This window comes from Melopsittacus undulatus, chromosome 1 (assembly GCF_012275295.1).
Source record: "Melopsittacus undulatus isolate bMelUnd1 chromosome 1, bMelUnd1.mat.Z, whole genome shotgun sequence".
NCBI classification, from domain to species: Eukaryota; Metazoa; Chordata; class Aves; order Psittaciformes; family Psittaculidae; genus Melopsittacus; species Melopsittacus undulatus.
In genome coordinates this window covers 39840167-39865883 of record NC_047527.1, presented here as the reverse complement: position 1 = coordinate 39865883, position 25717 = coordinate 39840167, and the positions used below count along the sequence as shown (strand labels likewise).

Here is a 25717-nt window from a genome sequence, read left to right as displayed (position 1 = left end):
GTGTTTTCAAATAATTTCCAAAATTTTAGCCATAAAATTAGTCGAGGTTGTAAATTCATGTGTGACACATTTTAAGTAATCACAATGGAACTACTCGTAAAAATTCAGATTTTTTTTCTTTTGTTTTCATTTCTCTTTAGTGTTGAAAACTTTTATTCCCAGGTTCCAAACTGGAAACAAGAAGAGGAACTGATGAATATCCACACATGACAGTGCATTAATTTGCTTCATGCTTGACAGTAATGTTTATTTCCTATATGATTTCTTCCCTGAACAAACAAACAGAAGCAAACTGGCTTTATCACATGAGGAGCACATTTCTTAGATTAAAATTTGTAAATATTCTTACACAGATCAATATGGCTTTCTCTGAAATCAAGGGTTACAATAGGAAAGGAAATGATGCAAAATGAACGCCACAACGTACTGCTTTTATTTTCTGGGGTTTTGTTGTTTGCTTTCTCTCCAGTGACGTTGTGTGAAGAATGTCTGTGTGATTTCAATCTCTTTTGTTATAATCCACCCTTCACTACTCCTTTTGAAACTACTACATTATTACAACGTAATTAACAATATATAGCAACTTTAACTACTTCATTATAATCCCTCAAGGAAGAAATAAAATACACAAAAATTATGCAAGCAGTGACCATGAAAATGCTGGGATTTTCAGAGAAGAGACACTTTAATATGTCAACAAACTGCGAATGAGTTTCCGAAACTGGCTCATTCAAAAAAGCCAGATGCCTCAATGCTTTAATTTTACACCTATCTTTGCTCTCTCTTTCCCTGTTCTTCCATAAATTTAAATTCTTTTAAACCTATTTTTGAACAAGGTGATTTTGTCCCTGCTTTTATTTAATTGAATGAACCCAGGTCTTCCTGAGGCTCTTTGTCAAACTACTGCTCTGGCTGTGCCATTTATGCTTTCATCACTAGATACTATTCTTCCATTACTGCTCTGCTTTTGGCTTCAGTACTATTCTTCCATTACTGCTCTGCTTCTGGGTTCATAGAAAGTGCTCAGCAACCATGACTTTAAGAAACATAAAAACATAAGGTGAAATTTGTGGTTTCATTGCCTGTGACAAAGTTTGATTTACTTCTCAGAGCCACTGTCCCCTACAGTTTGTGCCACTTTGTGCTCCTGGATGCAATCCAATGATCAGAAGCTACCTAGCTAGATTGGTGTGTAGCTGGATTGGTCTGGAGTCTACACGGCCACACACAGGCCAGTTCCAAAGCAAATGGTTCCAAAGGAAATACTGCTGGATGCTCCTTTGGATCTACTGCCAAATTGCTGGACTGATCCCTCGTCTAGACCACTTAGCACTCTCAAAAGATTTCCAGAGCTGATCTGGAAGTTAACTTGGGCCAGCGACTATTCAACTACCAGTTTGGTGTACTCTATGTGCTCTGGATGCCAAAAGCATGGACTTGGACTTTCCCAGTACCAGCTAGCCTTAGTACCAGAGCACTGTCTTGGAGTCATGCTTAATTCAGCCATAGAGACATAATATGAGAGTCAGGTCTGCCCAAAGTGAAAAATCAATTGCTGAGTGTGAACACTAGCTGGCTAATGTAACTCATGGTCCTTCGTACAAGGACTTCCACTGCAGTGACAGGCTTGAAGTGTCTGTCTTGCCCTGTTTTACACCACCCCTAACAGCAGATCTGCAGCTGTAGGGAGGCTGGAAACAGCTTATTTTTCCCTTTTGGTGAATATATACTGAGGGAGAGAACTCCTTTCCTGCTTACCCTTTCTAAGCTACATTTTGTACGTATTCCTTTTATCAGTGGGGGTGAAGATGCATAAAAAAGTGACTTATTTCAAATGATGTTAACAACCTCTGTTTTTTCTTATAAAGGAGGGTGTATTTATTGTGGCCAAGAAGGCAAATGGCATCCTAGGGTGCATTAGAAAGGGTGTGGTTAGTAGGGCAAGAGAGGTTCTCCTCCCCCTCTACTCTGCCTTGGTGAGGCCACATCTGGAATATTGCATCCAGTTCTGGGCCCTTCAGTTCAAGAAGGGCAGGGAATTGCTTGAAAGAGTCCAGCGCAGAGCCACAAAGATGATGAAGGGAGTGCAACACCTCCCTTAGGAGGAGAGGCTGAGGGAGCTGGGTCTCTTTAGCTTGGAGAAGAGGAGACTGAGGGGTGACCTCATCAGTGTTTACAAATATGTAAAGGGTGGGTGTCAGGATGATGGAGCTAGGCTTTTTTCAGTCACATCCAGTGATAGGACAAGGGACAGTGGGTGTAAACTGGAGCATAGGAGGTTCCACGTTAACATCAGGAAGAACTTCTTTACTGTAAGAGTGACAGAGCACTGGAACAGGTTGCCCAGGGAGGTTGTGGAGTCTCCTGCGTTGGAGATAGTCAAGGCCTGCCTGGACAAGTTCCCGTGTGATGTACCTTGTTCTTGCAGGGGGGGTGGACTAGATGACCTTTTGAGGTCCCTTCCAATCCTTGGGATTCTGTGATTCTGCTGCAACCCTTCTTCATATCAGTTCTTCTGAGGCACAACTGGTGACTTTGTCCTGCACCTCTTCCACCTACTATTGCACAGCATCCTATTAAGGGCAATTCAGTACTTCTTTGATTTTTCCAAATTACTCACATTATAGGTAAGATTGTATTTTACTGGACTGCATTTATAAAAACTAAATTTTGTTTTATTTTCACTAATGCTTTGACAGGAGGAGAATTTTAAATCCAGCAAAACAACCGATAATGAAAGAAGAAATAGGGAGGAGAGAGGCCAAGACAGATGTGGGACCTGTGCACCATTCCTCCTCTCTGAGAAGAAAGACACAAGATGCAGGTACTTACCCTGTCGAGGAAAATGGAAACATGAGTCACAGTGTATTTTCCTGAGCCTCTGTGATAGTACTTCCAAACAGAAATATCTCATTTTACATAAGTTTTTGGAATTCAAATTTCCAAACAAAAAAGCCCACCAAGCCCAAGACAATGTAACTAATGAGATCTTTCCTTTTTGTATAAGCATTTCATACAGAGAAAGGTTGTTTTGTGTGGGTTTTTTGTTTTTTTTTTTTCTTTTTAAACATCTTGACATAATTCTGGGGAAGGGAGAAAATATTTACCAACATTTTATTAATCAAACTTGAAGGAATTCCTTATAATATTTTTAGAAGCTGGTCTTACAGTAAGCATTTACAGGTCATTATTTTAATCAATTATGTAATTCAAAGAAGAATTGTAATTCAAAGAAAGCAGCCCTGTGGAGAAGGACTTGGGGGTGTTGGTTGATGAGAAAATGAACATATCCTGGGCTGCATCAAAAGGAGCGTGACCAGCAGGTCAAAGGAGGTGATCCCCTTCTACTCTGCTTTCGTGAAGCCTCACTTGGAGTATTGTGTGCAGTTCTGGTGTCCTCAACATAAAAAGAACATGGAACTGTTAGAACAAGTCCAGAGGAGGGCCATGAGGATGATCAGGGGACTGGAGCACCTCCCATATGAAGACAGGCTGAGAAACCTGGGGCTGTTCAGCCTGGAGAAGGCTGCTTGGAGACCTCATAGCAGCCTTCCAGTATCTGAAGGGGGCCTACAGGGATGCTGGTGAGGGACTATTCATCAGGGACTGTAGTAACAGGACAAGGGGTAATGGGTTAAAACTTAAACAGAGGAGGTTTAGATGGAATATAAGGAAGAAATTCTTTACTGTTAGGGTGGTGAGGTACTGGAATGGGTTGCTCAGGGAAGTTGTGAATGCTCCATCCCTGGAAGTGTTCAAGGCCAAGCTGGACAAAGCCTTTGGTGACATGGTTTAGTGTGAGGTGTCCCTGCCCATGGCAGGGGGGTTGGAACTTAGATGATCTCAAGGTCCTTTCCAACCCTAACTATTCTATGATTCTAAGACAAACAACTATTGCCCACTGTTTTTCAAAGCTCTGCATATGTACAGGGACATCTAAGACTGATTTAGATGTGACACATTATGGTCTGACTCCTTCTATGGGCTGAATCTTACATGGGATAGAAGTAGTCACTTGTGTGCTGGAGTCCCAGCCTTGAGACACGACTGCAGCCTATACTAGAGTGAAAGGGTTGTATCAGCTGCATACCACAGTGAGTGGCAAGCCTTTCCATCAGTGCCAAAGATCTTGTACCTAGCATGACTTTGACTGTTCCCCAAACTCATTCCACTCTTTTCAACACTTTATATGGAAATCCAGAATGCTTTTCTACTGGAATTCTGTCTCTGAAATCCCTGTGACCCAAACTCATACAGGTGGTTTGGCAGCCCACACACGACACCTCCACTCCAGCTCTTGCAGAGCTTTTCAGCTGCATCCTCTGGGTGTTATGTCCACACTTTCACGTTTCCTGTTTTGCTGACCTGTGAGGCTAGCAAATCACTACTTAAAAAAAAAAGGCAAAACCAACAAAAACCCCAACAAAAAATAAACAAAAAGAAAAGAAAAAAAAAAGAAAGGAAAAAGGCAAAAAGAAAAAAGAGAACAGATAAAAAGAGAAAAGTAAAAAAGAGGAAAATAAAAAAAACCTACAATATAAAAGAGAAGGGGAAAAAAGAAGAAGAAAAAAAAGAAAAAGAGATAACCTTACTTGTTCTTCCTCTTCCTGCAACCCAGCCTCTCACGGACCTTAGAAGTTGCTATAGGCGAGTTTTGGAGAAGTTAATGACTGTTAGGCTGTTGGTGGAAGAAGTCAGCCTTTTCTGCCTTTCCTCCCAGACTATTTTATTTGGTCCTAACTTTTAATGGGTGCTGGTTCTCCTCATGAAGCTTGCTCTGGGGCACTTTGACCGCAGCAGCTCTGCGGGCCCGAGCACAGCCCGGCAGAGGCACAGTCCCCCCATACCGGCCGCAGCTCCCGTGTCACTTCGCCCCGTTACAGCCTCCCTCGCTCCGCGGCTCAGGCTGTGGAGCTGCGCCCCGCCGCCGTCGTGCCGTGTGCCGACAGCCGCCCGCCGCCCTCAGCCAGCCTCTCCGCTGTGCTCACCCTTCTCTCCCCTAGCAGCCCCGCATGCAAATCGAGCCCAGCACCAGGAAGTAAGCGGAGCGGCTGCGAGCCAACTGCCGAGCTCAGGCGAGCTTCCTCCGCCGGCTGCCCTCCTCTGCGGCCGGCGGGGAGCAGCGCCGCGCCCCGCACGCACATCGAGCCCGTCCGGCCCCGCCGAGCCCCCACCCGGGACACCCCTTTCTCTCCGAGCCCCGGCGGTAACCGTGGAGCTCATTCGCCGCCGGCTCAACTTTCGCACCCGGGCAAGTAAGTGCCTTCACCTGGTGGCAGCGCCGGGAGAGGGCGGCGGCGGAGGGGGGCGTAAGCCCCACCGCTCTCGGCTTTCTCCCACGGGTGTGCACTGGGAGGGAGCGGAGGGTGTCCGGTCGGGCAGTGCCCGTGCCCCCGCCCCGGCACGGTGGGTACAAAGTGCTTTCCGGGGCGGCTTGCCCTCGCTTCTGCCGCCCAGAGGAGGTGCTGCTGCCGTCTGACCCTCCCGGTAGGAATGGATGGGGTTTTAAAGGGAATATACGGTATCTGGGGAGCAAAACAGAGAAATCGTTCTCAGAAGCATGATTTACCTCTTGCCGCTTCTGTTGGCTTCTGCCGTGATCTTCAGGGCTCGGATGCCTTCTGGCTGCTTGTTGCCGGAAAGCATGTAATATTAGCCTATCAAAGACTGCACTCGGTGCCTCAAGCCAAGGCAGTAGCCTTGACTTAGGAGAAACAATGTGGCCTCTGGGTATTCCTTCTTACACCGTTTTTTTCTAGGAGAGTAATTCCTGGAGCTGCTTCCTCTTGACTGGACTGTGTGTTCAAAAGTGCCTTAGCTTAAAAGAAAAAGGAGAAAATGGTCTTGCGATGTTTGATGCATGGTGTTGCTTGCTGACTGCTGTTGTAACAGTACTGTATGTCTGAGGAACGGTCTTAAGGCGTTTTCTTCTTCCAGTTTTAATTTAGGATCTGAAAATCAGGTTAGGTCTCTAGCTGATGTTGTACCTTTAGTAAAGCAGTTAGGAGTTCCCCTTGAAATTACATCTTTTATGTGTTTGTAGGGAATGGGTTTGCAAGAACTCATCTTGCTGCTTCACTCCCCTCTGTTGGCACTGAAGACCAAATTGATTAACACTTAAAACTTGCTTAGCCAGATCATATTACTGCTGATCCACACAGGGAGCACGAAGGTTACTTAAAATACTTACTGTATTGTTTCAGATGAAACCCCAACTTAATATCCCATCTCTTGCTTTTCATTCCCACCTTTGAAAAAAAGGAAGCAGTCTGACCAATCTTACCACATTTTAGCCCATCGTAATACAAATTAGAAATTGCATTTTCTTATCTTGATGCTATAAAGTACTTGGGAGACTTTAGTAATTTTGGAGTCTTAATGCTAGTTGCAAGTATTTGTAAAGTATGAGTGCCATGTAGGTAAGTCGTAGTAGCACTAAAGGGTTATTAAAAAACTAACCACACAACCAAACAAACAAAAAAGGAGAAAGATATTTGTTGGGAAATTACAAAGTTACACTGGAAAACGTAGCTCAGTTTTTCAGAAGGGATAGTCAAATTGTGCTTGGGTGAATTGATTCCAACCCAATATTGAATATGGAGTAAGTGCTACTTACCATTTCTATGGTGGGACTTCGTATCCCTACAATAGCACTGAAAGTATGGATGAGAAAATAAACCTAATAGCTTTCTCTGAAAAAGCAGCAACAGGCTAGAAATCAGATAATGTTATAGGGTGTGATGAAATCTTGAGCAAGGTTAAAATTAATGAACTCTGAGATCAACAGATGTCTCATTCTATGGATCCCTTCTGAGATGCATAGCTTTTTGCTTTCTCCATTTCAACTTGGTGAGCTACAGACTAGGTAGAGTTCTTGATTTAATAACATAAATATCCTGTGTGTTATTGAGATGCGTATTTTTTCTTAACCATAATGGTGTGGATCAGTGTAGAACCTCGTTTGTAACTTGGAGTTATTCTGCTTCTTTCTTGGGTTTTGGAGTGGTTTTTTTTTTTTGTTTGTTTGGTTGGGTTTTGTTTGTTTGTTTTATTTGAGTAAATAAGTTGAGGGGTTTTGTTTCCTATATAAATATATAAATGACACGGTAAGGCTTAGAGCTTTTCTTGTAAGTTCCTTGGGCAATGGAGTTGCACAATGACTTCTGCTGACAATGCAATGAATTATGAAATTTTTGCATACAAACCCCATTGCCTTTATGATGTTTAATATTCCTGGCTTTAATGTTACACATTCAAGAGAGTTTCCATAAATGTGTAATTCTTTCTTGTATGTATTTATGAAAATAAAAAAAATAATAAATGTTTAAGTAACTCTTTCATAATACTTTTTACCCCCATTTTGTCTCTAATGGAAGTGAGCTCTCTTCCTTTGGCCTTGGTGGCTCTTGCAAGATAAGTGGCATCACAGAACAGCAAGTGTTGCAGGGAAATTCCTAAAACAGGCAGTGAAAAAAGCCTAAGATCCTCCTGGCTCAGCTTAGTACCAGATCTTCAGTGGGGTGGCTCACAAGCCTGTCTTGTGCTGCACATCAGAGCAGCATTTGGCCTCTGCAGCTATTCAGAGAAGTTTATGAACTGCAGTATTTAATCCAAGATGTGATTCCATTTCTGTCACAGAAATTAGATGTTTTCCCATTTGTACTTAGCATGATATTTGGAATCTTAATGGGCATCTTCAAGGTTTTTGAATGGAAAGATATTGACTGTGAAGCAATTCTCATTTTTTGTGGAGTGCTAGGTGGTGAGATCTTTCCTCCCTTCCATTATATGCATATGCTGCTTGACTTTATTTCTTGTGTCCAGGGAATTGTAGAGCCATGTTTACTCTCAGGGCTCAGGGGGCCCTTTGGAAAACTGAATGAACACAGAAAACAAGCAGATGAGGAGTAACTGATTAAATAAAGGCATGGAGTGGGCATCAGTTGTAGACTAGGAATCCCAGTGCTTTGGTCTTAATAGCATGGCTTGTACAGAGTTGGATTTCTACAGCACCAGTGAATCCTGAAGGATGTGAGCTGTCACACAGTAATCCAAGGAATGGGAGGAGAATCTGTTGGATGGGGACCCTGAGAGTTTGGAGAGCTTCATGTGCAGTAGGTGTTATTTCCTTCTGAGACTATGGAGCCGAGTGTGTAAATAATTGCACCAAACCACATGACTCTGTTAAGTAATATTTATTGTTATTTTACTCCTATAGGATTTCTGTTGCTAAGAACACCCTCATTCTGATGAAGAACCAGTGCCCTGCTGAAAATTAGGATTTTTCTCCTGTTGATTGTATTCCTGCTTCCTATTTCTCCCATTTGTTAGTGTCCACACTTTCATGAGAGTGTAGGAGTGCTAGAGGTGGTATAGAGAGAAAGGCTTCCAGACTTGACGAGACATGCCACAGGAAACAATGTGGATAAAATTGTGAAGTTGCATTCATACGGAGACAGTCTTCAGTGAAGCATAAAAGGAGAAGGGGACTGCCATACTGTGTACAGTACTGGTACCTTCTCAAAGAAATCAGTTTCTACTAATAAAAGGCAAATACAGTGTAACTGTCTTTAGTGTGACTGTTCCTAGTTTAAACTTAATTGTCCTTTAGGGAAGGAGGGAAAGGTCTGTGCTTTTATATTTATTTTTGCCTGATTCAAATACATTTCCTGTTGACATTGTCATTAACTGCTGTAATTTCCGAGGCTGAATCACTCATGGTCATGTTCGGCATCTTTCCTGAAAATGTGGATTCACAAAACAAAATGCAAAGGCAGAATGCACCTTGTGTTGGAATCATTTCCTCCAGATATTTATAAGTTACTTGCATTTGTTATGTGCCCTAAAGAACTACCCATAGAGGCAAATAGATCAGTTATTTTTGTCAGCTGAACATCAGAAGAGAGATGGCATATTGACAATAACACTTTTCGGGGGAGAGGAGGAAACCAGGAGACGGCAAAGGGGGAAAATTGGTACATCACATTTCTCTGGGGGAAAAAGGATAGACTAGCACCATTCAGGCCAGTATTTGCCATCCCTTAGGTCAGCATTGTCTGTCTTTTTAAAACTCCTGGCATCTTAAGTATCTACAATTGGTTCCTGTGTTTGCGCAGCATACTATCTTACTGCTTCAGTTCAAAGGACTCAAATGATAAACAGTCTGAACAATGTGTCCTTCTTCCTCTATGGTCTCTGCTGCATGTAACATGAGGCTACTTCTTCCTGTCTAAATTGTGGTTGATATGTTGTAGAATTTGCTACTTCAGTTTTCAAATGCTTACTTTTTACTGTGCATGTTCTTGTGACCAGGCTATTTCTTGAAAGTGCCTGTGATAGCAAGTTGTGTGATCTTAAACTGGAAAATGTGATGGCTTACCGCAGGGGTTGAAGTACGGGATGCAGCTGTACTTCTGGAATGGTGTTTTCCACAGCTTTCTCTGTTTTAGAGGGCTACTGGAATTCTGGACATGATAAAGTTTGGAGGGAATGGACTCCCTCTGGGATATGTTCTTAACTACTCCTTTGTTGGCTTAGCAGAAAGCCACTGCAGGAAGTTCATCAACAAAAATGTAGTCTGTTAAGTGGGTTTTCTGATGTGACATCTGTAATATATTGCTTTGCCTTTCATGTTTGCTTCATTACTTTTTACAGATACATGTGTACGGACCTTTTTGATCATTTTTTAAATGAAATCTTATTCAAGCTTGTTCTTGGGCATAAACTGAAACAGTATGGTGTTACAGGATTTAGTGCAGAAGTATGTTTGGCTGCTAAGCAGGTTTGTTCTTTCCATTTATGACTGTGCTAGGGACTTGGAGCAAAATTAGTATTAAAAAATAAAGAGTATGCTTAAGTGAATTCCTGCCTAATGAAAATGTATTTATAAATCAGCAGGTTCAAACTAGACCAAGTTTTACTCTATTCAGATAATAATTTCCTGGTAGTATCAACTGAGTAAGAAAAGATGTGGATAATAGTGCTTCTAGTGTATTTATTGAAATTGCCTGCTTGAGTATCCCTTGCCAGCAACATGAGGTTTACAGACATTAAATCCAGTGGACAGAAAATGGTTTTCTCTAGGGCAGTCTTATCTTTACCATGTATCTTGATGGGATCTCTAAAACCCTTCAGTAAGTGCCTTGGGGTGGCTGTGATTCAGGTATGAATGAATGAGAGCTGGAATACAGGGTTAAGTGATCGCCAGAGCTACTGTCAGTGCCACTGAGGAAATGAAAGTTTTCGGTAAACACACAGGAAGGGGATGGGCAGGAGAAAGAGGAAATCCTATGTTGGATATCCTGGGTTCAACTTGTTCAAAATACATTGCGGAGTTCATTTGAATGTGCCATTATGGTGTAGCAGAACATGTAAATGGTTTTCAAAGTACACTTGTGTAACTACAGACCTACTGTTGCAAAAGATCTGCTAAACTATGCAAAGGCTAGAGGAAAGCATTGCAGCAAGTGAGGGGTGTGGGAAAAGTTGCCTTTTAAGCAACTCTCCAGCTGTATTGCTGGTGTGGCACTTTGTCTTCCTTTTTCTATATTGTGAGGTCTTTGCTCTGTCACTGATTTCCAGCTGTGTCTGCAATGGCTGTGAGAGAGATGGCAGCAGCTGTGCTGGCACCAGTGGAGAAGCACCAGGGCATGTTGAGGTGAATGCTAAGCCCATTTCTCTTGGTATGTAGACGGTTTCTGCTAGGCAGGCTGTGCACAGCAGTACTGCTGGTAGGCCTGACCAGGAGAGCTTATCTCTTCTGAAAATCTCCCACTAAATTTCCTTGATAACAGTTCCCATCCTTCTGCCCATGATGCTTCCCAGTGTGTCTGAGTCTTACAACCATACTGCTTCAAATATCTTTATTAGTAATAATGTGCTGGTTGTTTGTGGCTGTTTCTTCCCAATTTTCAGGAAAAAGCCATGTTTCAGTCTTTATCCTGCTGTAGCAATACACCCTGCGGCTGCTTTCTTCTCCAACAAATTCTGTTGTTTCTTTCTCTCCAGCTTTGTCTTCAGGACTGTCAGTGGTATAAGCTGTTTATTTCATCTCTGGACCTAGATGTCTGTGCTGCAATGGTTCTTTTTCTCCTTCCAGAAAAATGAGCATCAGCACCTTTCCTAACCTACAATTTGCAGTCTACTTGTGCTACCTTATCAGGGAATATGTGCCTAGAAATATGTACTCACAGCCTCTTAAGGAGGTGTGAAGTCCAATGGAGTACCAACCTGGCAATACTGACATGGTATTCACAGTGTTTTAAGAAGCCTATGGCTCCTTAAGGGGCAGCTTTGTACTTTTATAGATGGGCAGCAAGACTGTTCTACCTAGAGTATGTATTATATGTAGGTATAATCTCTCTTCAGAGACAACCACTCTTGGTGGTTGATTTTAAATGGTGACCTCAACCTGGCTTGAAGCAGGTTAGTTTCTATCTTGAAAATGGTCAGTGTGGATTGTCTGCTACCCCTTTGTCTGCTATTCTGCAATGTTGCATCAACCTTCTCTGGTCAAGTTTCATTTCTGTTGTATGTGGGAGATCTTCCTGTGCTTTGTAGTGGCACATGTAAAAGGTTTTTGAACCAGCGTTGACTCTCCTTGTAAATACACCTGGTTCAGTGAAGCATGTGTGGTGGCCTGTGAAGAAGAAACCAAGGCTTGGTACTGTGAAGGTGCAGAGCTAAGGCAACAGCTCTTATTCCAGGATTTCAATGCTGTGCTCCTCAGCACTGACATGCCCCATATGCTCTGTCCCCACAGAAAGTGAAACTTAAGAAATTTAGCTTTCAGAAGGCTGTGCAAGTTTTGAAGAACCAACTTGAGGAGAGCCAGCACCAGCAGAAAAGAGATTTGGCTGGTGAAGTGAACAAGTGAGAGAAAGGTGCTTCAGGTGAGATGGTTTTGCTCTTGATGGGGCATTTAAGTAGGGCTGAGGGCATTGGGTACAAGTGTCAGAAATGCAAAATTCAGCATTTGAATAGGTTATTTGAATCCAAGGTCAGAACAGTATTCTCTTCTGTAATGTGTGTATGTACAGTGTCAGTCTTTTCTTGCTGGGGTTAGATGGGTAAAAAGTCCTTTCACTTGCTCTTGTAATGAAAGCAAAAATATCAGTATGCTTGGCATGGTATGATGCAGAAAAGCAATTTCTCATCTGAGCAGAGAATGCAGTTTCAGTGATGTGACTATATATTTTGTTACATGTTCTGTATCTTGTCATACTGATTGAGAAAATGTGCTTTCCTAGGGACCATAATTGTCTCTACTCCATTACTTATCATCCTTTACGTTCTTATTTGATTGTTTTTTTCCTCCTTTCATCTCTCTGCTTCTGCAACCTTCCCTCTTCATTCATTTCTCATCATCAACCCAATTTCTGACTTAGCAGGGATTTCAGCCTCCTCTCCTATACCTTTTCTCATATGGCTTTCATATGGTCCTGAGAACTTGATTGCATGGCCAACAATGAAGCAGTCGCATGGATTTTTAAAACATCTTCTGTGCACAATGCTGAATTTTGTGAAATTCAATTGTAAGTTCATTGTGGACTCATTACAGTTATGAAACAAACTCGGGTAACCATTGTGAACACTGATTTATTTATTCTTAGTTCTTGCTTGGGAAGTTAGCTGCATGCACCATGAGTGCCAAAGTCACATATAAATTGTGGGGCTTGAGCACAGTTTATGACGTTTTGGTTAGGTACAGTGTAATCACATGGTTTGCCTATGAGCTAGAGGTTTGATATTTAAAGTTACAAAGGTTATAAACTTTAATGAGCAGCCAGTATGATTGTAGTAATCATGCTATGAAATTCTTGCAGTTTGCAGTATGAATGTTAAAATACTGCTTGAGTCTATATCTGCCAAAATTACCAAGCATGGTGCCCTACTCTTTAAGGACTGCGTCCTGTATCATATGTAGAAAGGCCTGATATGAGTCTCTCGAAGCCTGTAGAGCTCCTGAAAGTTGTGTGCAGTCACTTACAAGACCAGAGCCTACTTCAGTGGAACTGGCTATGGTTGTAACTGCTAGTCTTCATCTGCTATCAACTGAATGGCTTTTGACCATTAAGTAGGACTACAAAAACAGCAAGTACTAAATACTGTGCAATCTAGTTATGATACATTGTGAATACAGTAATGTTGGTTGTCATTAGAAACAGAAAGCAAGAGATGCCAAGGAAAAGTCAAAATAGTAGCAGTGGTCAAAGTGTTAATCAGTTTCTGAAAATGAAATAAATTAGCATATTGAGCAAATGCAACAAGTCAATCCTCTACTCAGAACTTCTGTTTACTGTGGCATGACTTCTGTCAAATATAAAAGAACTTCAGTCAAGTTAATACTCTTGCATAGCCGCAGTTCTGGTGATTTGGGGAACTGTGTTCATCCTTGGCCTTGAAAAAGAACGTTTGCAAAGACACATTTAAAATGCAAGGTTTATAGTTCTTCCTTAGAGGATTTAAAGCAGGAACAATCAAGTGAGCCATCACACCAGCTATTCATAACCCTCTCTCAAAAGAGAGTTTCCAGGTTCCCACTCTGACTCCTCTCTAAAAATAGAATGTAAAATATTTTTGATTTTGGTTAACTGCAGAGAAACTTCATATTCATGTGTGAAACAAATGTGAAAAGCGTGCTTAGAAACTTGGGTGTTAATTCTTACTCTGTGTTCATTCAGTGACAAATTTCCTTTTACACTCCTAGTGTCACCACAGCTTGAGCATGTAGTTGCACAAGGCTATAGTTAAAGGGTATTTCTGTTTTTACATGTCAGCCTTTCACACCTGAACCAGTAGCAATTTGCAGTCCTTTAGGATATGTTAGGTAAGTTTATACAGAGTGTACTTACATCAATTACCCCCCTCTCCCCCCTGATCTTAAAGATTTAATCTAAAAACCTCCAAAAATTGCTAATGCTATAGCTGGTTTAGTTCTATTTGTCAGATTTGCAGCAACAGTACCTTTTGGTGCCCCACATGTACCCCAAATTGCAGCAGTTGCTTTGAACAATTCACTAAGCTGGGTGGGAAATCAAGTGGAAGCTGAAAGCTGCAGAACCTGGAGTACAGTCTTACACCCTTGAAGTTAAGGGAGGTTCTGCTACTTACATCAGTGAGAACAAGGTGGTTCCTCACAGGAATACTTACATGATTAGTGCTTAGTGTTCTTCTAGTATCCCTGTAAGATTAATTATCACAGAACTTCATTTCTGCTGGTGTTATTTATTGGCAATGGGCTCAGCACTCTGATTTATATTTTTTTTTTTTGTTGAGAACTCTTGCAACTTCCTCTTGCAACTTAAGTAAGCTTGTCCAAGGTTTGCAAACTTCCAGGAGGAACTAGGCTCTGAGTGAGTGTTAGCCCACTCAGCATGATTGATGTAACCCCGAATATTCATCTGAGCTTAGATTCATTCTCAAATCCATATTGCATAGCCCAGTACAGTGGCCTGTGTACCGGTAATGAAACATAGAATAGTCTGCTGAAGAAGTAACTCTTTTTCTGCAACTGAATTAAATGCTGGTATTTCAAGAGGATGGAAAAAATCTAGTTTTCATTTGTGAAATTCAGTGTTTTACACAGGTGCCCAAGGCATACTATGATGCTGTTATAACAAGAATACTATGTATAAGTTGCAAGCTTGGTCATGAGTATGTGTCAGTGTTTAAATGAGAGGTGACTGAAGAGGAAGAATCCCTCTGACCAATGGAACTGGATGGTATATAGCCCATGTAAGGTTTATAATAATTATTTATTCCACGGGCATACGGTTAGCTGAATTTGAGGAAACAAAAGCTAATACGTACTAATGATCTGTTCCCTCTTTTCCCCTTTTATTAAACACACTGAAAGCAGAAGATAAACCTAAAGGAGAAGCATTATACTTTCTACGAGGTCAGCCTTAAAACCTTCATCAGGGCTTGTTGGCTGTGAGTTTTCTGACCTCTTATGTTTTAATAAGGCATGTTGCGATACTTTCATGGGTTTTGAGTGGGTTTTAATTACAGGCACATCTCAAAGCAAGAGAGCACATCTGCAAAAGACTCTATTGCCAGCAACATCTTTAACTAGTCGAAGATGTTAATAAATGAGCATCTACCCTTAGCTATAGTAGCTATTAATGATTCCTCCTAACAGATGTCCTGTTAACATATTCATCTTGGCATGTGGAGGTTGAACATTAGGCTGCATTACTTGAATGAGATGAAGGTTTCAAGTATCAGCTGCTACCCTGCAAGCAGACATTCCTATTGATTTTCTGGAGGAGGTGGAAAGAGTGATAAATTTCAGTTGATGACCTAGTTGGGGTATAGTCTGGTGATGATATTGAAGAGACACATTAGTTTTCCCCAAACTCAGTGAACGTTAGTAACCCACTCATTTCATGCCATGTTGTCTTTTGAGGCTCAGTGATGCAAGGAGAAGCTAGCTCTCATTTCTCTTTCATGTATCACATAGTAAATGCAGTCATTGGGTATTACACACTAGCTCATGCAGGGCCGCTTTTTTTGTTTGAGTGGCTGTGCCTTTGGTTTCAAGTACATTGATGGGTAGGTTGTAATTAACACCTGTGTAATACCACCATATGTATGAACTAGACTGTTCAGACTGATGTCCTTGGGATTTGCTAGCTGGAGTGAGACACTTCCTAATACTTAGGAAAACGTTGATCCTCTTCAGTGTAGTGGTTTGGCCAAATTTCCTCTGGAAATGAGGATTTGGTTATATGGAGCCGCTGTTTGTCATTACTGAAGTTTTTTACCAGTGAAGAAAATTACGTTTTTACTTACAGTTTGCATGACACTTTTAAGTCTGTGAATTATTTTGGGAACCTTCCCTTTAAATTAGTTAACATGTTGGTACAGTTTCTCTCTTTTCCATTTCATGTGATCCTTTTGAAGAATTTGAGAGAAGTATTTATTCTGTTATGTCAAATTAAGATGTTATTTGACCTTTCCCCCTATCTTCAAAAGATATAGTGCAGTGGAAAAAAGTTGAGGAAATGGAAGATGTGGTTGCCTGAGGGCTGGCAAAGTGAACTAACTCGTTGTTGATTTTGATTCAAAATTCTGGAGGATGCAGTTGAGGCAAATGATTGTAATAAAATGGAGTGTTGCAAGGTCAGAAAACAGATGTTAGCTTAATGTAAGACATGGTTTAAAATTAGTGCCAAGAATACTGACTACGTGAATCTGGAACACTGTCATAAGATATAAAGTCTATTATGCAGTGTTAACAAAATTACAATCTTGTGTGGTTTGACTTTCTTGTGTTTTGGTGTTTTTCTTCAATTGAATAAACAAGGATTAGTAGTTTGTGTAAATTATATTCTGCTTCATTTCAGTGTAATGTTTCACGATTTTAGTTTCATCCCTTTGCAGGCATTATAGCATTATTGTAATGCGACAGTGACATTTGTCATTTTCAGTGTTTCTTTTTTATTTTTTTTTTATTTAATTTTTTTCACCACTGCCAAAATTCCTGCTGGAAACCAAGCTTTTACCGTTGTGGTGGATTTACAGAAAAATAAAAGATGCTTCTTTCTTGGTCAAGGCCCCCCACCCCTCTTAGAGCTACCTTTCACGTTATCAATTATGGTGATATGTATTACACATGTTATGTTATCATATATGAGTTCCAACAAAGTTTGTGGGTCACTTAACTGAGCACTGAATAAACTAATCCTCTCCCCACAGACTTAAAGGCAAAGCAGGCAAAGGTTTGGCTGTGGATTAGAATAATTTGAATATAGAAAACTGTTTACCTGAACTGATACAGTTAGTTTTTCCAAAGCACTGCTGTTTTAAAAGTTGCAGAGGGAAGTACATAAGCCTGGAACCTCACCTGATTTCTGTATAGCTCTGTTGGATGACTTCATACTTGGAAGTCTGAGATATGATAACTTCAGTCACTTATTTTCCATTTAGTATATCAGTGTGTTAATTGATGTTGGTATTGCACAGCTGAAATGCTGGGTCTAGTAAGCAGAAAAACAATGGGAACAATGGGAGTGATATAGAAAAAAAAGGTTTTTCCTTGTATGATGCAATTGTGCTGTTCAGAATGGGTTTGCCCTTCCCAGAAACACATCAATAAGGCATCAGTATAGCAACTCCAGGTGTTTTTTTTTTCTGAGCAGCAGCCTCCTTTTCTTATGCCAGGTCTTGGGAGGTTTTTGCTGTATGATGTATTACATGGTCCACTTCTACTATAGTCAGATGGCAGCACACTTTTTTCCCTGTTCCAACCTATTTTTTTTTATTTTTAAAAGAGTTTACATTAGGAATTGGACTTGAGTTATGAATACTGCAGAGTCCTACCTGTGGTTTCAATATGCAGGCCAATGTGGGAAAGGAAAACAGGGCACCAAAGAATGGAAGAATGGGTGTCGAGAATGTCTATGAGGGCAGTGGTCAGCTTGGTAATGAGCTCTAGAAAGGTATCTGCCAATCCAGATTGGTTTAGTTGGATGGAGATACTGGTGTGCTGACATTGGGAATCTGGGCTCTGAAGAGGAGGAGTAGAAATACTGGTGCAGGGCTTAAAACTGAATGTTGCAGAGGAAGTAGAAATGTGAAGGATTTATAACCATCACAGGAATGCCAGTGTTGGAGAGCATGAAGGTGATAGGGTGATACTTTATGTAGTTGATAAAGGGAAACAAAAAATCAGCTGAGATAGCATGGACAAAGTAGAATTTGTCTTGATCACGACTGCTAAGGAAGGACTTGTGAAAGAAGCTGAACAGGGTAGTGGTGACTGTCTGCTGTGCTTCCCCAAACTCTTGGCAAGAGCTCTGTCTGTTGCCTAATGTTACATAGCGTTACATTGAGACTTTTTTCTGTAGTAGTTTCATTTGCAATTAAAAAATAGGAGTTCCTTTGTGATGTTAGGAGGGATTGGAAACACAGGTGGCTGAGAATATCATGCAGAAAGGATGATCTGTCCAAATAATGAGGAGAAATTTAATACTGGGGTGTAACGTCATGCTGCTGGAGATATGAAAATCTTCTGTGACAAGTTTGCCGTTATGAAAATGAGACAAACTTTAATGTCTTAGCAGATTGCAAGATGAGTATAAAAGGCTAGTGCGATGGAAGTGGGAAAATGAGAAATTAATTTCTGGAATTTATTGGGCAACATATTTCTGTAGGTGGAAGAATATTATTTGCTGCAAGGCATTACTCAAAGTCATCTTGGAACTCTTGACCAACTCCATCCTTCTGTTCTTAAGAGGGATGAGTTCAAGCTGAAACAGATGTGAAGGGCTACTAGGGTAACCAGTGAAAATGGAAAGCCTGAGACAGCTTGGGCTTTAAAGGCTAGAAAAGAGGCTGAAAAAGATGTGACTTCTTCCTAATTGCTTGTGAGGATGAAGGGCTAAATGCCATTACTGGCCCCTTAAAGCACTTAAGACTCAGAATTATGAGATAGCTTCTAAGCCAAGTGAAGTTCTGAAACTCTTCAGCAACAGTATTTTGTTCTACCCCTCAAGCACCCATTAAGCTTTCTAGGAAAAAAGCATGGCAAACTTCATCCTCAGCTTGTATGATGTGATCATGCTGCTTAGAATGGGTCTTCCTTTCCCAGAAAGTAGTTTTTAGTCTTGTGCTCTAATCAGGGGTGATAAACTAGATAGATCTGTTATCTTGTTGTGATACAAGTGCATACTTGGACAATATGAGGGTTTGATTTAAATAAGTTTGGGACATCCCTAACCCAGTGTTCAAGGCCAGGCTGGATCTTCTAGTGGAAGATGTCCCTGCTAATGGCAGTGGGTTGGAATTGGCTGTCTTTGAAGTCCTTTCCAATCCAAACTATCCTAGGATTCCATGATCTATGAAGTCTCACAGTAAAATGTTTGTTGCATACTTTTCCATTACAGCAGTATTTGAGTCTTGATTGTTACGCTGGGGATTCGCTTGTTTCTCTTCTTTGCTTGTTTATGCAGATATGTATGCCAAAATATTACTTTAGCTTGATCTCATCTCTTCACCAAAAAAAGAATTAAGCAGTTAAAGAATTGCCCAAATTTTCTCATTTTTTAAAAAAATGCTGTCAACTGGACTATTGCTTCTCACATCACAGGAACAGCAGGAGCCTGCACTGGGCAAGTCTGTCATAGTTAAACAGTTAGTAGATTAAGCTATCCATGCTCCTTTTTATATGCATTGCAGGTAACACATGATGATTTGTGACCCTGTCTGTGTATATATATATATATATGCACATGTAAATGTGTATCATAAAAAGGATAAATTCAATCTGGGTGGCATAGAGGTGCTGTTATTCAGACCTACAGAAATAACATAAATTTTAAAAGAGATTAAGATACATGAGGCTAGCAGTGGCTGAGACATAGATAACTGTTTCAGCAGAAAGGCAAGGGAGGAACTGCTTAAGTTCCCCTAGTTGGTCCCCAATGCAAAAACAAGATATAGGAAGTGAAACAAGCCCAGGATGAAAGCTGACCCAGGATTTCTGTGTTTGCAAGGGTCTAGTTTGATGAAAGATGCTAGGCAGTCAAGACTGACAGTAAAATTTAAATGTGCGTATATATATCATAGAATCATAGAATAGTTAGGGTTGGAAAGGACCTTAAGATCATCTAGTTCCAACCCCCCTGCCATGGGCAGGGACACCTCACATTAAACCATATCACCCAAGGCTTCATCCTTTACATGTGTTATTAAATATACATACATACATATTTCAGAACAAGGCTGAACAAACCCAGACCTAATCATTTTTGAGACAGGCAAGGGATAGGATTTCACTTCTCCTCAGTTACTCTCCAGTTCAGTTCTTTCATATTACTTCCAACCACAGATAATTCATTTTTGTTATCCTTATTCTGACTCTGGGCTAGTAGCACATCTTCACTACTACAAATATGTATAAAGCAGTACTGATGAGGCTTTGCTGAGCTCTGCTTCCTCAAATTAAACTCCTCCTCTCTGTTCTTTGGAGGTTGCTTTGCCATTCTGCCCCATGTGATGATGGATCAGAAGTGAACACAGATTTCCCAGGCTTCTCAAAGATAGTTGTCCTCAAAGTCGCAGTAACAAAGATATGAAACATCCTTGCAACACTCAAGTACCACAGATGATGTGGAAACAGATCAACATGAAGTGGAAGTCAGAAGTAAAGGTTAAGATAAATTAGTGCCTTAAATTTAAGATTTTTCTTTTTTTTTTTTTCCATGAAATGGGAAAGTTGAGCAGTTGATTGAAGTGACGTAGAAAGTTGGTTGTGGCACTTTGTGTATTTGGGCAGAGTGGGCTTATGGCTCTTCCTCCCAAGCAGTTTTAGATCAAAGCTGATCAATCTGAGTTTGTTTTTTGACACACTTCTGCCTTGACCTTGGGGATAATGTAGGGAAGTCTCACATTCTCATTCATTCAGCAGATCTGATGAAGGCATCGCTGTTACTTCTGGCTTTATAACTTGTGAAGTAGCAGCAAACCAGTTGTCAATAAAAGCCAGAATGAAACATCTTAAACAGAGGAGAGAAAAAGATATTCTTTTCAATTTTTGAAAAAGGTGGTAAAAATAGAATTTATACCTCTACTGTCTAAGCTGCTTTAATGCAGAAGCTTAAATAAAGACAAATGTTTAAGACTCAGAATAATCTGGGCCTTTATTTTTATTTTTTTTATTTTTCTCTTTTATTCATACTGCTAAGGAGCATCTTTTATATATGTGTATATATATATATATATACCCATAGAAATTTTGTGGCTTAAATGAAGAGTCTACTGCTTATAAAGCCTGTAATTGAATACAAGTTTATTTCATTTATGTACCTGTTAAAATACATGTATATGTTTTTATTAAAAGCGTAAGCCACCGACAGAATTTGTGTTTATATACAGTTACTGACCTTCTGAACAGCAGATATTTATTTGATGAAATAGAGTTGTTTGTCTACTCAATGTTATAATTCTAATTCTTTTAAAAGTTACTCTATTGTTGGAAAAGCCACCGTATCATCTATTTGAGTTACTTTTTTTAAGTTTGCATTTTGTGCAAAGATTAAAATGAAGCCACTCTAAGCTGTTGAACAATCTGTGTGGATTTGAGAATCATTTTCACAAAGACCTGCCTTTGATATGCCCAGACATATCAGGTAGACTTTTAGGAAATGTTTTCTAGTATGCACCATAAATATTGTATGTAAGAGAATAGAAAAGAGGAGAATAGTTGTGACTATGAACAATATGAAAAATGAGATTGGCTTTGTAGGTGATGCAAAAGTGTAAGCACTGAGAGGAAATGAAACCTCAAATGCTGCTGATGGTGGATGGACAGGTGATGGTCACACAAACCTCGACTGCTTGCAGTAGGAAGTATTGTGGCTTTAGACACATCACTCTGCTGGTAATGTGGCAAAAGGCAGATAAAGCAATAGTAGTTTGGGGATACACAGCAGCTTTTAACTCTTGAAAAATGTTGCAGTAGTTTCTGACCCCCACTCCCCCAATCCATTTTGGAATTAGAACCTACGTGCTGCTGTAGCAAAAGAAAACAGGGGATTCAGAGGGAAAAATCAAGACAAATGCCTGTGTAGGATCAAAACTGGTGACTGGAACAACCTGCTGCAAAGGCTCAGTGTGATGGCTCTTATGGATACTCCTGTGGCTTTTCAAAGGGTGCCTGATACTAGATTTTTGTCACCATGGTGCAGATGTTAACCCAAGTAGATGTGTTTACCTTTTAGCCATGGAATACAGTGTGCTTTTTGTTAAAAGAGAAGTTTTTACTTTTAGGACATCCATTTATGAAAGTTAACAGGTATGTTATATAATTTCTTTTAATGACATATTTTTCTTTCGTGTCTAGAGGTGTGGGCAGGACAATGAATGAAAAGTAGTCTCCTGTATTGCAAAACTGTTGGAATGGGAAACATCAGAGTAGGGACTGACAGCATTCCCTCTGATGTCTAGATTATTTTTATCTCTGATGAACAAAAACATAGTTTCATTTGTAACTATGCTCTGTTCTCCGGATTTCTCTTTGCTTACCATCATCTCTTTCTCTTTATATCTGCACAAAATGCTTCCTTGGTGCTCCTTGTGATACGGCAACAGAGAGCTATGCAAATAAACATTTTACACCAAGTTAAGTATTTTATTTATGCATGAATGAACTTCCCCCTTCAGATTTTCCTTACAACTACTGTATAAACTAAGAAAAATGTGCACAGCATACACATTTTGTACTTCATGGCTTCTTTATTCGTATGGATAGGTTGCTAGGGTCAAATGTGTGCAAAGTTAACTTTGATAATGATAGAGCAGTTTGTATTCTGAAATCCATTACAATTTGCTGATTGAAACTCTCCCGTCAGTGCCTGCTGTTTATACTGGCCCTATGAATTTTACTTGGATACCAGTCTTGAAACTGTGGGAAAAACCAGGATCAGGTTTCAGTAAAAATGTGTAATACTATACTGGAAACTGGCATTGCAGGTGGACTGTGCAGTCACTGAGAAGAAATCTTTTGAAACTGAGACAGTTACGTTTGCTTTGGACACTGGTCTGATCTTAGGGAGTTTTCAATGTGCAGTCCAGAACCCAGTGCACACAGCTTTACAGAGGGGTAGCATGTACAGAAATGTAAGGTCTTGTGGCCTTTGAAGAGCTCACAAGTCTTTCATTTCACACTACCAAAAGATCGTGGATCATTTATCCAGTTTCTACTACTTAAAAACTATTCTTCAACTTTTTTATGCTTTGTCTCCATTGTCTGCCTATATAGAAATAACATAAGGTCAGAAAATTAAATATTAAATTATACGTAATGTACTTAACTATATTGATAGTTATTGATATATATTAAGTGCTAAACCTTTGTTTCATGTTATTACATATTTTCCATATGTTTCTTTTGCAAGATTTGAGAGGCTTGTTTTATAAAGAATTTAAAAGTCTCAGGATGTGTCTATGTTAGAATTTTATTTGGATTGGGATCCCTAATCTCCCTGAAGGAGTTGCCCCCACTTGCTAGGCTGTAATTTGTGTTGTGAAGCAGAGTTGGAGTGCAAGAACAGGACTGTTTTAGGAAGGTGCAATGTGGGGCTTACCTTCAGGTAAACCCTTGCTATGGTCTTGCTCTTACTTAGTGCTATATTGGAGTGAAGAGGACAATAACCCCTCTTCAAGCAGGTATGGGCTTTTGCTCCAGCTGTTGGGGCTATTTGCTAATGTAGACCTAGCTATTTCCCATAAGGACCATCGGCTTTCATCTCTGTGCAGAAAAAACCCATAAAACAGTGTTTCATGATGAGGCTCAGGATCTTCTCTTTGTTTGGTTACTATCACATGTGTTATCTCACATACACTATTCATGTGATTTCACACAATATCAAGTAGACTTCTGTGGGAATTACAGAGCACCTGCACATAGGTATCACTGATCTGTTGTTGCTACTGTCATGAGCAAATGCTAACCTTGAGGTACCAGCATGGCCTCACAGCAGGCTTAAGTTACAGCTGTTCATGTGCTTTAAAGTGCAAAAAAAAAAATCTGAGTTAAAATGCCTTTCTCTGAGTTTACACTGGCACTGGCAAGCTGCAGTCCCTAAAGATATCTCCAGCTTTCTTACAGCAATAGGAGAAGGGGGTTTTGGCTGACAACTTAGATCAAATTACCTATGCCCTCTACTTTAGCTGTTTGTTCTGTAGAAGCAGAACTATTCAAGAGCAAGAAGGTTAGCACTTAGGTGGCTAAATACCCAATCTTGCAGATACAGCAGGTAATTAAACACTGGGCTTCCTGATGTCCAGGCTGAGTGTGCAAACACCAGCCTGACTGTGGGTGTACAGAAGTTTCCCATGAAACATTAACTACAGAAGTGTCATATATATATATCCACAATTACAAATCAATCCAATTATGAAAATAAAAACATCCTTTTCAGTGTTTCAGAAAAGCAGTGTAGTTACAGCTCTACATGTAACCCATGAAGAGTTGAGAATTTGGAAAAGCCTCACACTGGGTGTTTTCACAAACTAAAATATGTTTGTGAAAGATGTTTGCTTCTAAGGGGAGATCCTGGCTGAAGGTGCCCCCCAGTGCCTTCAAATAATTGTGAAATGCTAGCACACAAGAAGAGCAAACTATTTTCTGCCTCTGTGGGATGATGGTGGCTGGTCAGTGCCTATTGATTTTCTGTATGATTCCTTTTATTTTTATTTCAAGAGAAAGCAAGAAGGGGAGCGATGGGTTCTCATGCTGCTTTTAAACCAGTATCACAATTCACTGCATCATTGCAGAAATCTTATGGACATCCAAGATTTGTTGGCAATAGTTGACAGATAATTTGCAGAAACTGTAGGAGAGGAGGTACCCTTCTCTAATGTTTAGAAGACAGCATCCAACCTGACGACAGTGAATACATCATCATGTGGTGCTTCCTCAAGGGCAGGATGGGAGATTAAATGAAGGTGACATGGGAAATCGAGACCTGCCAGGTGGGAGTGCTTATAGCCTTGGTTTATTGTTACAGTCAGTTAGGATTATAATTATTAACAGTATTGTTACAAAACTATGTCTTAATATGAACCCATGGCAATCTGGCTAATTTTCCTGTCTGCAGGGGTAGGGTGCATAAGGCACTGTCCCACTGAAAGAGTTGTGTCTGCCCATGGAAACTTCTACTACTTTAACTGTTTACAATGATAACTTTATCTGTCCTTGAGATGATGGTTAAAGTGAGATGCAGTATAGGGAGTTAAAACCTGTTTTAGCTTCTCCAGCTGCATTTTAGTCAGGGCTGGTTTACTTGAGCTATATATGCACTGAGCTCTTATTTTAGGTTTTATATTGTTCTTCAAAGAACTGGATTTAAAGATTAATTAGGGCAGAGGGGAGTGAGAGTGTGTGCCTGCAAGGGAGAATGTGACTGAACCTAGCATTAGAGCACTGACCTGAAAGCAGGGAGAGAGTAGGGAAGGAGAGGTTTGAACAGCATTCATAGTGGACTTTTTCAAGAGTAAGTATAATTGTAAATGTAAATATAAATCCTCAGATGAACAAATATAATGTTGTATATATGCATGCTGATGGACTATATAATTAGATTATAGGATTAGCCATAATCAGGTTTCAGCCATGTAGATGTTAACAGCTGTATCTCATCTGATTTAGCATGGATGCCATCCGGAAAGAAGGATCATCCTTCTAAATCATATCGAAGAAGAAATACTTATGTGGGGATTTGCCATCACTGATACACACATCGGCTATTTTAGACTGCTGTAACAGGCCTGTTTGAACAAGGAGATTTGTCACTGCAGGTCACAGTAGCAGCATATCTGCCAAGGAGCTGCACAAGTCATCAGCCTTGTGTGAGACAGGGATTTGAATCAAATGGGGCTCCTTGATTACCGGCATAAGCAAAGTGAAGTGAGGAGATACAGGCGTTGCTGACAGCAGCTGCAGTTCCCATCATTTGAACCGGGATTTTTTCTACATCTTGCAAAGCAACCTTTTCTCTACAAGAAATAAGAAATACAGAAATAAGTTGTCACTAGAGTAATTATATTTTTCTTATATCTATTCTGAAGCTCACAGGAATATCAGAGAGTTGTTTCAGCAGGCCCAGCAGATTGGGGTGGGAAAATGATAACTCTGAAATAGTTGAAATGGTAAATAACTATTTTGAAATATTCACTTCATCTGTGGATTGAGACAAGAAGTCATTTCTTT

General features: G+C 40.3%; 1 protein-coding gene across 6 annotated transcripts in view; it reads left to right on the top strand.

Moving 5' to 3' along the window:
• The first annotated feature begins 2805 nt into the window (after positions 1-2805).
• LYN (LYN proto-oncogene, Src family tyrosine kinase) overlaps positions 2806-25717 on the top strand; it is a 48107-nt gene continuing 25195 nt past the window's right edge. Inside the window, exons 1-2 of one of the 6 annotated variants that reach the window (XM_031052251.2) lie at positions 5178-5255; positions 11762-11891. The gene's annotated coding sequence lies outside the window, so the exon portion shown is untranslated. Of the gene's footprint in view, positions 2825-4875; positions 5256-5375; positions 5488-11761; positions 11892-25717 lie in introns of those variants that run through there. The other 5 variants (XM_031052250.2, XM_013129931.3, XM_005152538.3 and 2 more) reach the window with 5 other exon arrangements.